Raw genomic sequence first — 15,789 nt, 5'->3', positions numbered from 1 at the left:
CCTATTGAAATATAGAAGGAGAAAAACTTTAACACATCAAATGACATCAAAAGCATCATCTGACAATATTTATTAAGTTATTGAAGTAATCTGCAATATTTGCACTTTCTTTCAATATAATTTTTAATAAAATAAAATATGATCTTCTTGCTTCCCTAAGCGTTTGAAATAAGTAACTAATTTTGATCCCGAGTCCCATTGATTTCTGTAGGAAATGACAGATTTTAAGCTTTACATGGTCTTTTAGAATGATTTATTCACATATTTATACTCATCTCACAACATTTATTAAGTTATTGAAGTAAGCTAGAAAAGTTAATCTTTCTTTCAATGAGTTTATTTTTAAATTATTTTTATGTCTTCTTGCTTCCTTAAACGTTTGAATATCACTGATTTTACTAATTTGGAACATTTTGCCCGTCACAGTACACGTGTACTGATGACACCGGATAACCCGAATTAGATAGACATGTGTGTCAATCTAATTCCGTGTTTAATGTCATTACTTTGTCAGATTAAATAAAAATAAAGTTATTTTAAATTACATGTTTAAATAAAAATATTCCATTTTTTAATTCATTTAATACCATTTTCACTACTAGAATTATTTATTGCATTAAAACGTAACATAACATAAAGTTGATTAACATATAGAACTACATGTTCATATTTAAACTTGAATATTGTACATGTAAATATAACAAGTCCATTGGGTCGGGTGTAAATTTCATGTTGTTTCTTGTTTGTAAGTATTATAATATTGTTGTTAAAAATTTCTTATTTTATCTTTTTGTAATGATTATATATGTATGATAAAGTCAAATAACGTGTTTTACAATAAGTTAACCGAATGCTGACATATTTCTGTTTATTACCGTTACTAATTGGATTAGTATCCGTTTGTCTGACATGCCCCGCGGCCTAAAAGGACAATTGTTACGGCTCTTGCATAAACACTCTAAAGTTAAAATCTAAATTATGGATATGGAGTTATAAATTTTGATAATTTATCTTACCGTTCAAAATCCAAATTCACATTATTGTAAAGTAAAATGCATTTATAGGCCACGGATCCATAATATTTGAAAACGTTTTTAAATTGAAAAGACACATTTTCAAGGAGACCCGAAATACACATATATTTCGCCCTCATAAATTTTTTTTTAAAATTAAAGGGACTATCCTCCAGATCGTTCGACAACAAGAAAAAATACTTTTATAGATATCTGGAAATAAATGCTATGCTTTAAAACTTAATTACTGACAAAGTTTAACTATATATTACGTAAATACTTGAGAATTTGCTGTTTTTCTATATGATGAAAATCGAAAAGCGATTGTAACGCTTTACTCAAGGTAAAGTGTCGCGATTATAAAAAAAAATCTATATTTTGAAGTCATAATCCACTTATTCCGCTATAGCGCTATTGGTTTCGACGAAATATTTTAGACACAAAAACACATCTTCTAGTATTAACAAACTTCAATTTGAGAGAAAAATTATTTTTAGCCAAATCTGGAGGTCATTAAATATATATTTTAAAAATACGTTGAGTAATGGGAATTATATGCTTCCTGACAATTTTTAAACAAATTCCAGATTGTCATTCAAAATCACCAATTTGAAGAAATAAGAAAGTTATGTATATCAGGTAATAAACATGTACGTCGATCTAATTCCGTCTTTGTCAAATTAGGTTAAAACTGTTATTTTAAATTACATGTTTGAATAAAAATATTTAAATTTCAAAAATTATTTTTTAATAATTAACTTTGAATTTATGATTCACATATATTTTGCCCTTAAAAGATATAATCAAAAGTTTAAATACATATCTAAAATGGGAATATCCTTCCCGGCTCTCAATTTTGAAACAAAAACCCGATTATCATTCAAAATCACCAATTTGTGGAATACACTGCAAACTGCCTAGGGCAGGTATAAACTCCGCTGGTGTAAAAAGTTTCACAATGTTGTCGCAATACCCCTAATTAACAAAACCAGTGTAAGGTCAAGATTATCAAGATAAGAGAGATTAACAAAAGTCGATACTCGCGTTAAGATGGTATAAAGGGAAACAACCAAATTTAACCGATCTGGCTTAATAATCAAGGGACAATACTCTTCAAAACACGGTCTCATTTCTGGACATGGGGAATACTACGTTCCTTAATCACAGTAACACTACAACGTAAACCACAATACGCAGACATTCATGTACCAAAGACAAACATAAACTCCACACACAACTAACTAACAAACAAACAAGTAAGATATAACACACTGTAGGACACCGCTCAAGACACACAGACGCACAAGCACACAAACACACACATATAAGCAGAAAAAAACAACAATCGGACACCGCCTTAAGATTCTGGCAGCCAAAATTAAGGTGGGCACGATAACTTACTCATAGTAAAGGGGGAGGGGATGCCAAAACAAGGGAGAGCAATTACAAGGGGAAAGGGTGGGAGCGATAGGGGGAGTAAGGAGGAAGAGGAAAGAAACGCCAACAACAAACAAGACAACATACGCAACACAAAAAAACAAGACAGACAAACAAGTTGAAAATAGGGGCACCGCCTTGGAACGGTCAGTAACCAATATAAAGGAAACTGGGGTTGCTTTAAATGCGTTTAGGGCATGCCAACCTTGTACTTACCCTATGTTCAACAAGTTAGACAACACAATGTAAATAAAATTCCCACTGAGAAAGGCTTTAACTTTAACGAAAAATTACCAGGTCATATCAAGTAAAACATAAAATTAAGGCGACTTTCGCATCGTATCCTCTTTTGATAAACTATTTAACACATTTTACAAATATTTGATTAAAATAAGGACTATTTTTAATTTTCCGAATTTCATAAACTACATCTCCATAGTATTCCGGTGTGTAAGTCTAAGTTTTAAAAGTGTTGTATGTTAGTATTATAATGTTAACTTCTTGTTACACGTTTATACTTACCATTACGAGTATTTTATACGAAAATTTTTTACATATTTATCATACTAGAAAATGTATATTCGTGTGGTATGCTTTACGTTTACAGCTTTAAATCTATCCGTACTGTCGACCTCAAACAAATTATGTTATACATTGTAGATGTACTCTGATCTTCCATATTCAGTTTCAAATAAACTCCAGTATTGTAGACTACTAGTATCAGCGAATGATGAGGGCCAAAGGTGTTGCCCGTAATTATATTAAAACAATATCTTAAAACTTTCATTCCGAACAATAGAAAAGTCAGTTTGGGAAGTGTCTTGATTGGCTACTTAAGGCAAGTGGCTGCTTAATTAATACATGTAGGTGACCGCTAAGGCAGGATGTACTATATACCTCTATCACAGTTCAACATTAAATGTGTGCAAAATGTCTCTTTGAATCTTTATTTCATTTTACACCCAATTCCCTCAACCTTCAAATTTAATTTATTGTATTTCTTTTATCGAAAATTGACAAAATGCCTGCCTGTGCGTATGTTAGTATGCCTGTTATGTGCATTATAGATCAACGCAGGTCATACTGGCTAGTCGCTTTTAGAAGAAATTCTCTTTCTACTCCCGTGGGGAGATTCAACTGACCCACACAGACGGAAGAGGATTCCCTTTTTCACATTCTCCTGCTGAGTAGCTTCAGCATTGGTTGCGCTACGCCCTGACTCCCCTATATGTATTAAAATAGGTCTGTTAAAACCCACCAAATAGATTTTTCCAAACATTCACCAGGACAGCATTTTTCATTCGTGTAACATTCGGGACCGAATTGAAATTCGCATCCCTCCCATCGTCCTTTCGTTCTTGGGCACTTATAACTGGAGCAAATTTGAGAAACATGGGGATCGGGAGGTTGGGGGTTGATTACATGCTCCACCAGAAAGGTTTACACACCTACGTTTTCTGGCTATTTTATGTTTAATTTCCTACATTTTTTTTTCTATTTCTACCTTATCTTATTTCAAAGTATGGTTAAGATTCAAAATAAACCGATAAATTTATTTGTGCCAAAAGAAAAATCGTTTGAAGCGTAATGACTTATCATTATAGTTTAGATATATTTCATTTTTATAAAAAATATCATTGATTGACAACGATGCTGTTAATGTTAAGAACATTAAGCACGAAGTTGCTGTTGAAGCGTCATTTGCAGACGATAGGTAATGCCGCGCGGCCATGTGATATCATGAGCAGTTGATGATTTCGTTTGTGCTGTTATCATTATATAATATGTACTATTTGATGTTCTATTCAACAAAATGAAGTTTTATTTTAAGTGGTAAACAATTGGTTAAATCACATTCTGCTCTTATCTCTGTAGTGAGTTATACTGATATCCAGTCTTTTTAGCAACACCCTTGTCATTGTATGGTTGAAGAACATTTTTAGAGAAACCTCATGTTCTTTTAAGCATGAGAGCAACATAAGACGAAACTTTGATTGTAGGGGAAACTGTTTTAACATTTTTACATTTAATTTCATTCGTATTCGATAAACCAGGAGCTCCATCAAGATCAATATTATACATACATCTCCCAAAATGTAAGTCCTGTATTCGAGAACTACACATAACAAACGAATCATAAATCGGTATAAGTACCTGCAATAGATCGCGGAGTGAACGGGTACTTTTTTCTCTGTTATATAAAATCAGCACACCAAAGTGTGTTTTTTAAATCATATATCCTATTTTATTCTCGGACAGCCCTCACAAACCCTTCTATGGGGGAGGGTGGGACTCAACCTCCCTAACTAACCCCTGTGGGCGGTTAACCTTTAACAATCAAATTTACCTAACAACCACAAACAAAGGCGCACACTCAATTGCCTCGGTAAAATTTAGTCTACCGCTACGGCCATGTAACCTCCCCCCCCCCCCCCCACCGTCACCAAAATCTTTGCACCACAATTAGTTCATACTTTAGTAATTTTATATAAACAATATATTTTTGTTCAAACATGGTTCAACTGTTTATCAGTTGTACAAAGTAAAAATTGTTGTATACTCTGTGATAAGCAACGATTGACACTCGGACTGTGTTGAAGAAAATTATGAATGAATTTTTCATATATTTTCACAAAGTATTTCAATCAGCTTGTTAGATTTGAAAGTTCCTGCTTGTGGTTTATCGCCTAATTTATCACGGTCCATCGTTCAGACGCTTGGTAACGTTTATGTGGTTTAATTCAGACACATCTTATCACTGAATCCTGGTAAATCAGACGACAAGCCTTGATTATTTGATAAGAAAAAACATTTAGAAGATATGTTTTATGTAACGATCTTATATTTTTACAAATAGAATGAAAACGGTTGCCTTGGATACCGTTTTATGTATCAATGATGTATCTGTTGTTACCAAGACGACACCTATTCTCAACAACATCACGTTTTCATCATGCAGTGGAGATTTTCTTGCAATTATGGGACCTTCAGGTATGAATGTCATTTTTTCTACGAGATTTTTAGGTATAAATGTGGAGTTAAACATTTGTAATATATAGATACTGCAATTTTTCGATATGAAATTTGGGCATGATATATTTTTTAAATTTATATATATATATTAGGAAGCTTACATTAGTGTCTTGTCACGCAATTTAAGAAAAAATAATAAATTGCAAGGCTGTATCATGCACTTTTTACATTTTGATTCAAATTCAACGTGGAAAGACACAAATGTGAGATTGTTTTGCCCATTTGTTAGTTTTACATAAAATAGACAACATGAAACAATGAAGTGTTATAGACAACATAAATTCGACCGACGTCTGCTGAACTTGAAACGGCATCAACGTCAAAAACTTATAACACTTGTGTACTGTGTGATTTTTTATTGTGTTTTTGCTTTGTTGTGATCTAGAGATATTTCACTTTAATGTGAATGCAAAACCATAGCAGAACATGCTCAAAGAAAGTTATCATAGTAAGACATAATTATCACAAAGGGCGGATGAAACTGGGCTGAAGAAGTATATACAGTCAAACCTGTCTACAAAGACCACCCTTGGGAGGGACAAAATGTGGTCTTTATTGGGAGGTGGTCTTTATTCACAAGTTAAAATACACTGTAACTATTAAAATGGGAAACGAAACATGTGGTCTTTAAAGCCATATATGTCTTTAACACAGGTTTGACTGTACTACATTACACTGTCACAATACAAACTCGAAAACATTCGAAGTAAAAATCACCGAACTGCAATGTATGTATTATCATAATATGAAATGATCCCGTCACAGAAAAAATAACGCGTAAAATTACACTTTATCATTCAGTTCCGTTGGTCAAAAACAATCAAAATGAAAATGATATGGGAGAAAAAAATGCATGTTTTATAATTCTGTGCTCAGTCTATTGGTATGGGAATAACACTAAGTCAAAACACTGGAAACAATATTGTCGAAAAGAAGTGAAAGTCCAATTACACTCTGTTAAACCGCTGTTTCCATCAAATGAAATATTTTCGTATTTATTAAGTGGTTTAAATTTCGTTTGGAAGGTGCTGGAAAATCAACCTTGCTGAATGCTATTGCTGGAAGGCAGCCGTTATCTTCAGGGGAGATCACTCTATCTGGAAAGAACTTTGACAAACTGTTGAGGCGCCGGTTAGGGTTCGTTTTGCAACAAGATGTTTTCTTTTCTCGCCTCACTCTCTGGGAAACTCTATATGTAAGTCTTGTCGGCCTTAAGTGCCAGTTATTCCGAAAGTTTGGGTCTCACTCAAACCTCTATCATTATCTAATATATTAGACTTTGGGGCATATTAACCATGTATGTAAATAATGTAAAGATCATTTCCAATGATTACCTTAAACAATATGAAGATTTAGAATCTTAAAATGCATAGATTCGATGTTTTTCTGATACAGAACGCCCCACTTGGATAATGTTGGCATGTCTCAAAAGCGTTCTCCAAACTGGCAGACACATGATACCGCTATGACGGATTTTGTATTAATAAGTATCTAAATCTCCTACATATCATTGTAAAATAATAAAAGACCTGTCAGATCACACGCTAAATGAATCATTAAATAATTATACTTAATGTTACATTAATTCTATGAAGAAAAGTGGTGAAATAGAACTGTGTAATATCAGTGCTTATAAGGTCTTTGTAGATACAAAAGTCGTAGGATTTGAAAAATTGGTTTATTTTGTAACCGCATAAAGAGTACACAGACTATTGGTATAAAGGTATAATACACATAATCAAAGACACTCACGACACAACTGTGTCTTTTCAAAGAAGGATATGTCCATAAATAAATTAAATCGAAATAGAAATACATTTTCTTTTTATTAACAGTCCTGTGCATTGTAAACTTCGTATGTTCATACACGATATGTTTGTTTTTAAGCAACACATTATGATTCAAAAGTTCATTCATCATTTGCGAATATGTACCAGTATATAATTTAAATAGGTATGATATTGCATTTTATTTACATTTTGTATTCTTCTGGCGGCTCGACTGATGCTGTTCGCTACAAAAGTAGTATTAAACTGTTGCTTTCCTGTATATGATATAATGTTATATAAGAGCAGTTGAGAAAATTTAAGGTTTGTACAGTTTAACTATTAAACTGACGATTTATATTTCCTCAAAAATATTTCAGTTTACAGCCATGAGCATATTACACTTGCAGAGAAGATGGACCGAGTGGATGAAATCATCAACATGTTAGACATACGCAAATGCGTAAATACGAGTAAATTGAACAGACACTATTATATTTGAATATATACCTAACGAATTTTCTGTCTCAAAACACAAAAGAATACAAAACCCTGTATTCAACGGAAATCCTCAGTTGTGGGACTACACGTTTTATTTACGACGATCAAAGCACCACAAAGTTCACCGTTTCAATAGAGAATATTAGGTTACTGTCTTTTAAATTTAAATTTATTAGGTGAGGCGAATGAAATATAGAAGTGGAGGCTTTAGCCGAGACTTCTACATGTTCGTACACGAACCTTATAAATTTAAATTTATAAAGACAGCAACCTAATGTTCTATTTATCCTACCCTCTGATTTAAAAATCATTTTTAAGTAAAATTTACTCCCAACTAGGTATGTGTCTACTTAGATTTAAAACTGCTTAGATTTATAGAGGATATTACAGGAGTGTCTTTTCATATTGTATTTATTAAACGAGTGGAATGAAATAATAAAATGCGAGGCTCTGTCGAGCATTTTATCAATTTTATTCAACGAGTTTAATAAATTCAATGTGGAAAGTCACAAATGTAATATTTTTTATCATGTGTTAGCTTTTCCTGTCGAAACATCAAGAATTCTACTTTCTTTTACTATACATATAAACAAGTCTATTCGACCAACGCCTCCTATACTATAAACGACGTTGACGTCAAAGCTTTATTACACTAGTGTATTATAGTTTTTAAGTAATGGCTTTATTATACTCCCGCGACGTCAAACATGTGATAAAAACATTATACTGCTGAACATAAATGACTAATTTTAATTTGCTGCCAAGTTTTATCCGAAGTTCAGTTGATAGTCGGATACTAAATTCTAACCAAGCAAACGTTAGACTCGGCTTAATTTGATACGCTTGACAGAAAAAATAGGTATTTCTTGATTTAAGTGCAGAAAGCTAAATTCCCGGACAGACAGCCTAAGACCACAGTTATTTTTACTATATGTTCTATATAGACACTGGACACTATTGCGGTTTTGTATGAATTCTAAACCACTCAACAGAACTACTCTAATCAAAAGAAAAAAATTCAGCCACCTGTTCTTTTTCCCGCCATTTTGAACCAAATCACATGCGTATGAAGAATACCCTCTAAATGTTCACAAGTAGGCAAAACTGACCCTATCAAAAAGTCGTGTTATGCATACTCTGAGATTCTCATTCTATCAAATTGTACAAGTGCATACTATTTCATATTTCCTCTATTCAGTTATTCCATTTATTGCAGGTCTTTCATCAAAACTTTATCAATATTCACCACCAAACAGAGGAACTATTTCCCGCGTAACAACTTCCTTATTGTGGTCAACTAAGGGCAAATAACTGTGATCTTATGCCAAACGCTTTGTCATTTTCCGTTTTTTTCCGACCGTTCGCGTTATAAAAACATTTTGTGGTAATTGCAAAAACGGTTGACTTACACGATACATTAGTGACATGGTCTCACGTACCTAATAAAAGCTCGTTTGTAAAAAATCATTGCATAAATATGTCTTTTAGCAGTTGTTCCCGAAAACAAGATGGCGTCGTTTAGAAAATAAATTAAAGCAAAGTACAGTAGAGCCCATTACAACATACTGTTATAATGACCCGCATTTCTTTATTCTTTGAAACAGTAATATTGCGTTTCGTAAGTCTTTTTCAGAAATAGTAGGAACGTTTAAATTAACTGCGTAGTTTATTCAGATATGCCGCGGTCTAAAGTTCAGATAAACAGAAATTTAAATAAGCGTGGCTTTTCCTGTTTGATTTTGCCATTGCTTTTTTTTTAATATCCGAGCAGACGACAACAAAGAAGAAGACTTTATTTATTTGCATAATTTGCAGATTACAGAAGTTATTTGTATGAAGCTTATTTCTATTGAATTTAAAAATGTATAGCTTTGAAATTGTGTACATTTGTTGATCATTATTATTTAAATAAGTAAGGCAAACACAAAAACTGTCACTGGCATTTTGTCTGAATCATGACCCTTTTGTTCGTAGCAAATTGGAATTCTTGGTTGATTCTTTTTATTTATGTCCACTTTACATAGATCATATATAAGCACTTATTTATCACCAATAAGTTAGTTAATTTACCAAGAATCTTAACTCCCACTTGCATTTTGTCATAATTGTGATCTTTTGTTTTTAACTTAGAACATTCGAGATCTTTAATTTTTTCTTCCATACTGCCTTATGTCAAGCACGTACAGACGATAATTGGCTCCCACGGGCGGGCTCGTGCTATTCACTAAAACTTTGTATAGCACCGTTTGTGAATTTTCAATATGTTTCTCTGTATCAATGTTTGTTTACACTGTTCTATTTTGGAAGACTGCGTTCATGTAATGTATCTTTCCACGCTGGATATTTATCAGTGTTTATATATGCGTGCACCAGGCTTGATTGCTTTCATTTAAAGCAAAGTAAACCCTCAGTGTTACACGTTGGATAATTATTTGCTACATTACTGATGTATGAATATATGTTTGCTACCAACCATTGAGATGCATTTTAATGATAACTACATAATATATCATTTCAAAAACTATACACATATATACATTATGCATGTAAGATTAAAATTTCAGTGACGGTAAATGTGAGAAGTTATACATAAACAAATTTATTAAGCGAATGCCTTTGATTCTATATACATTTGTATATTTAAAAGTTGATCTTAAAAGATGTGTTGAAGACGTTGTAGAGCGGAAAATTATAACAAACAGTTCTATATATGAAATTAGCATTTGTTTGGAGACGCATCAGTTAATTTGACACAAGAGTTATCATTTGTCGTATCTCAATATAACATCATTTTAACTGACATGTAGGCCTATAATAATAATTTTAAAATGTGTCATGATTAGCAAACATAGCTTATTTTTTAGTAGTAATGTTACTGGAATATAATGCTATGGATATCTAGAACACATAATAGTATCTTGTAATCTTTTTATAACGACCACATAAAATATCATATTGAAAAACTGTGAATATGTACATAATATGTAAATGTGGATGAGACATTAATAAACTAATAAACTGTATAATATTGATATTTTCTGCTCTAGTTATTGGAGATATGTTTGAGCGAGGATTGTCCGGTGGAGAGAAGAAAAAACTAAGCATTGCTTGTGAACTGTTGACAGATCCGGATATTCTCTTAATTGATGTAAGTTAAAGGTAGTGGACTCGTCATGACACTCGTAATTTCCGTATGATTACGTATTCTTATTCGGCAATTTGGCATTCTTCGGACCTAGATATAGCTCACCACACATTTCTGTATAAACCGTAGAGTTCACCGGACCAATATATAGCTCACCACACATTTCTGTATAAACCGTAGAATGCCTCGGAACTAGATATAGCTCCCACACATTTCTGTATAAACCGTAGTATTCACCGGACCTATATATAGCTCACCACACATTTCTGTATAAACCGTAGAATGCCTCGGAACTAGATATAGCTCACCACACATTTCTGTATAAACCGTAGAGTTCACCGGACCAATATATAGCTCACCACACATTTCTGTATAAGCCGTAGAATGCCTCGGAACTAGATATAGCTCCCACACATTTCTGTGTAAACCGTAGAGTTCACCGGACCAATATATAGCTCACCACACATTTCTGTATAAGCCGTAGAATGCCTCGGAACTAGATATAGCTCACCATACATTTCTGTATAAACCGTAGAGTTCACCGGACCAATATATAGCTTACCACACATTTCTGTATAAGCCGTAGAATGCCTCGGAACTAGATATAGCTCCCCGCATATTTCTGTATAAACCGTAGAATACCGAAATTGTCTACAGAGGATACATAAATTGTCTGTGTCTAATACAGCAGGTATCCTGATTTATGTCAGATTTAACCCAATTTAGAAAGTGCTGTCAGTTACTAGTAATTATAATAGAAATATAAGAGAAAACTGATACCATATGAATCTATGAAATACTCTTTTAATCAATAAAATATGTAGGAACTGTCAAACCGTAAGAAAAATTGGTATGAAATAGAAGATTTATCATCGTCGTTATTTTATATGAAATAAAAGTAATTAATGTCTAGTTCTAGTATATGAATCTATAAAATACTCTTTTAATCAATAAAATATGTAGGAAACTCTCAAAACGTAAGTAAAATTGATATTTAGATAGAAGGAATTAATATCTAGTTCAAGTATGTGTGTTTATCATCGTTGGTATTTGATATCAGTTGCTAGCCTATTTGCTCCTTTTATATACAAAATTATTGCTTTATTAAAATGTACATTCTCTTATTATTTTAGGAACCTACGTCGGGTCTAGATTCCAGCACAGCGTTGACCCTTATCAAACAGATGAAGACATTCGCCGCTCAGTACAATAAATCAATTATTGTGTCTATACACCAGCCATCCAACCAAATCTATCATATATTTGACTCTTTACTGTTGTTGGTCAGTGGCAAAGTAATAGTTATTTAATTTCATACATTTCATTTTTACAATTTTGATTACTTACTAGAGGAATCATTCGCAACGTTCTTGAGCCCAAAATTAATACATTTTATCGTTTTATCCACCTTACACGTTACAGGGTTTTATATGATTTTTTCGATAGGTAGGATCCGGATATAAACTGCATCTCCGAGGGTGGTAGTAGGATCTTTTAAATCTTTTAAAATATCTTCAATAGTTTCAATTTAATGACCAAAGATTTATATTTCCTTTTGTAAAAAATGCACAAAATTACCATTTCGAAAGATATATTCTCTAAAGAAATTTCACAAAATTGAGCCAAATATAATACACATTTGATCCTGTAGCTACTCTTTAGTCCATGTCTGATGAGTAACATTTTGTACATTTTTCGGTGTGACATACCTATTGCTGTCCAAAGTCATATAAAAACATTGCAGGTTGTATACTTTGGGGATGCACAAAAGGAGCCGGTGGAATTTTTTGAACAAATGGGATTCAACTGCGGCGAGATGTACAATCCTGCAGATTTCTTTCGTACGTTTAGTTTCAATATGATTGAATGAACATATTTCGCTCGGTATATACGAAGGGTGCCCGTACCTCCTTGTTGACGTTTCTTAACGATATTATATAGTCTGAATGGAGAAAGGATGCAAAACACAAATGCAAATATTATACTTGATATTAGTTCTAAATGTTAAACACTTCGTTTTATATTTATCATAATGTAAACCTAACAAAAAAGTAAGTTAACAAAGACAACCTTTTAAAATAAAAAACAAACCCTTCATTGATATTTTTCAACGAAACATTTTTAATGTCTGCTCCATTTCTTTTTAGTTGAAGTGCTCACAGCTGACCAAGCTAAAATTGATGAGATCGTGTGCGCTTTTAAACAACAGAACACGTAAGATATAATCATAGTCTCATCAATATACATACAAAGCTCAAGGCTCGCAAGCTACAAATGTTCTGTTTTTGTATAAAACTGTAACAATTTCAACGAAAAAATATTTTAAGGTGCCAAAAAATGAGGTTGAATGAAACTAATTAATAACAAGGAACATAATTATACGATTTTAGTAAGAAGCCTATCAATATGTATGCAAAGTTTTAGCATTTTAACTTTTCAATTGAAACAAAAAAAAATCATATTTAAATTCTTTCTTATTTAACTTTTGAATTGGAAATATTCAGTCCTAGATGACTTAAGTAGAAATATCTGTGCACTTTTCCACTGGAAACATGGAACCAACTTTAAGCTACAGACTTGATATACTTCTATAGTAAAAGGATGTTACAGCAAGATCAGAAAACAAAATTAAAATAGCAATAGTAATCAAGTGGCTATTTAATATTGATGGTCTTTAAAGGTCCATTACTAAAGGAAAGTGAGTTGGCAATTTTTTTCATAGCCAGTGCATAGACTTCTGCAAGACACTAAATAATGAAGATTGACAGGTCAAAATTTACAGAAGGTCTTTGGAACTCAAAGAAATGTATGTGTATTATGTTGAAATTTCAATGAATCGACAGAATGACCCCCCAGGTCTTTTTAACTTTCTTCATACTTCATAGAAAAATAATTGTACATATACTGCGATTTATTTCGAATTTCTACGTACCAACTTTCATTTTCCAATAAAATGAAATAGTTTCTGTGCTTTTTAAAAGAAATTAAAATGTTCACTTTCCTTAGTATTGGACCTTTAAGTTTAGGTAAAATCTGTCGACACGTTTTGATTACACTTTTAACGTTGATATGAACGGACCATTTGTTTTTACAAAAATAAAACAACAATAACAAAAACGTTATTGTTAGAGAGAAAGAGAGTTAAAATATGTATGTAATTTGCTTATATAGATAGATTTACTATATATGAACAGAACTTTGATGAATAAGTTGTCAGTGAAACAAGACATTAATGGATATGGAACATTTCAAACATTAAACAACGACATTGAAATGCATGCAATAGCCTCCAGTTACAGTGGTTCTTTGAAAAGGAGTGGTCCAACTTCAAACATAATAAGCAAAAGATGTAAGTGAAATGAATTTGTTGTGTGATATTTTTTCAACTCTGTAGATTTTTTCACGACAAAATGATTTAAAATGAGTCGCTGTTAAGTATTTGAAATTACAACCAGGAGTTCATTGAACAACGTCAACATATATTACATCGTTTTCCGATAAATCCCATGTTGCATTTTCAAATACCTTATATGACTGAAAAATTGTTGGAAACAACGTTAAACCTGAACACACACACACACACACGCACACACGCACGCACCCCCGCACACGCGCGCACACACACACCTATTGACTAAAAGTTATGTTGTTGATTTTGTTGTAGTTATAAACATAATGAATCGAAGTTGCCTGAAAAGAGGTAATTGATCTAACTATGTATGCATCTTTTAATATTGAATTTATTAAATGGGTTGAATAAAATGATAAAATGCGAGGCTCAATATTTCTGTTGAAACATTGAATTGTCTTTCTTTGTCTATTATAGACAAAACTATTACATTAGTATAACAGGAAATTTATGACATGATTTTATATTGACACTTTAGTGCAGCTAAATCTTCCATTGTTTTAAATATATTCTTTTATTGTTTGCCTCCATGGAACTTGCCTTTTATAACGGGATAATATCGCAAATGTACCGATCAGATAGATAAATGCTTCATGTGCCCCTGCACTAACTAGTCGATTCTACAATTTCTTTATTAGTAATGACGCAAGTACTAGCTTGCTGAAAACTGCTAACAATGTTTAAGAAACATTTGTTTATGTTTCATACACTGTTTCTCATATTCTAATTTTCAAAATTAATTTTTCATTAAAATTCTTAAATGAAAGTCCAAAGCACATCCTTCTGTTTGGATAACATGTATTTCAAAATATTTAGAAAATGCACGTTGTCCATGTTTCAAATACCACACTGTACCTTTTCAGGAACATTTACTTAATTGAAAGTTCATTGTCCAGAATTTAGTCCAAAGATTGAAATCAGCTGGTTTGCCCCTGTCATAAGTCTGTGATGAGTGGTTCACATTTTAGACCGCTACCAGACACCAGCCAAATGTAAAATGTTGTATTGACAAGTCTAACATATATCGTCCAAGGCAATTCTTCACATACAAGGTCACAAGTACAAAAGTTCCTTTAAGGTTTCTTACCTTTTTCAGATGCGTCTGGAACAGTTGTTACGTTTGACCACTTGACGCTGGCGTCTTGAAATCTTTTGGTCAACAAAAATGGCCGTGCGGGTTTTACACACAGTTTCGTATGTTGTTCTGGCTCAATGTCAAGCAGTCAAGGGGAAGAATTCTACATCTTTTTGATGTCATTCATTACGTTATAATGGCATTATTTGCAAGCATGGCGTTTTTCAAGATTTCATCGGATGTCAAAGACTCTGGAGACAAGATGGCCGTGGTACGTTTATACAGGTTTTAGCTAATTATTTCTGAAAATATATACAAATTAAAAACCTAAGTAGAAAACCTTTCAAGAGCATGGAAAACCATTCGTACTTCTGAATAAAAAAGGATCGATTTAGATGTGGAAATCAAGT

This window comes from Mercenaria mercenaria, chromosome 12 (genome assembly GCF_021730395.1).
Source record: "Mercenaria mercenaria strain notata chromosome 12, MADL_Memer_1, whole genome shotgun sequence".
Taxonomy (NCBI): domain Eukaryota; kingdom Metazoa; phylum Mollusca; class Bivalvia; order Venerida; family Veneridae; genus Mercenaria; species Mercenaria mercenaria.
This window is presented reverse-complemented; position numbering follows the sequence as displayed.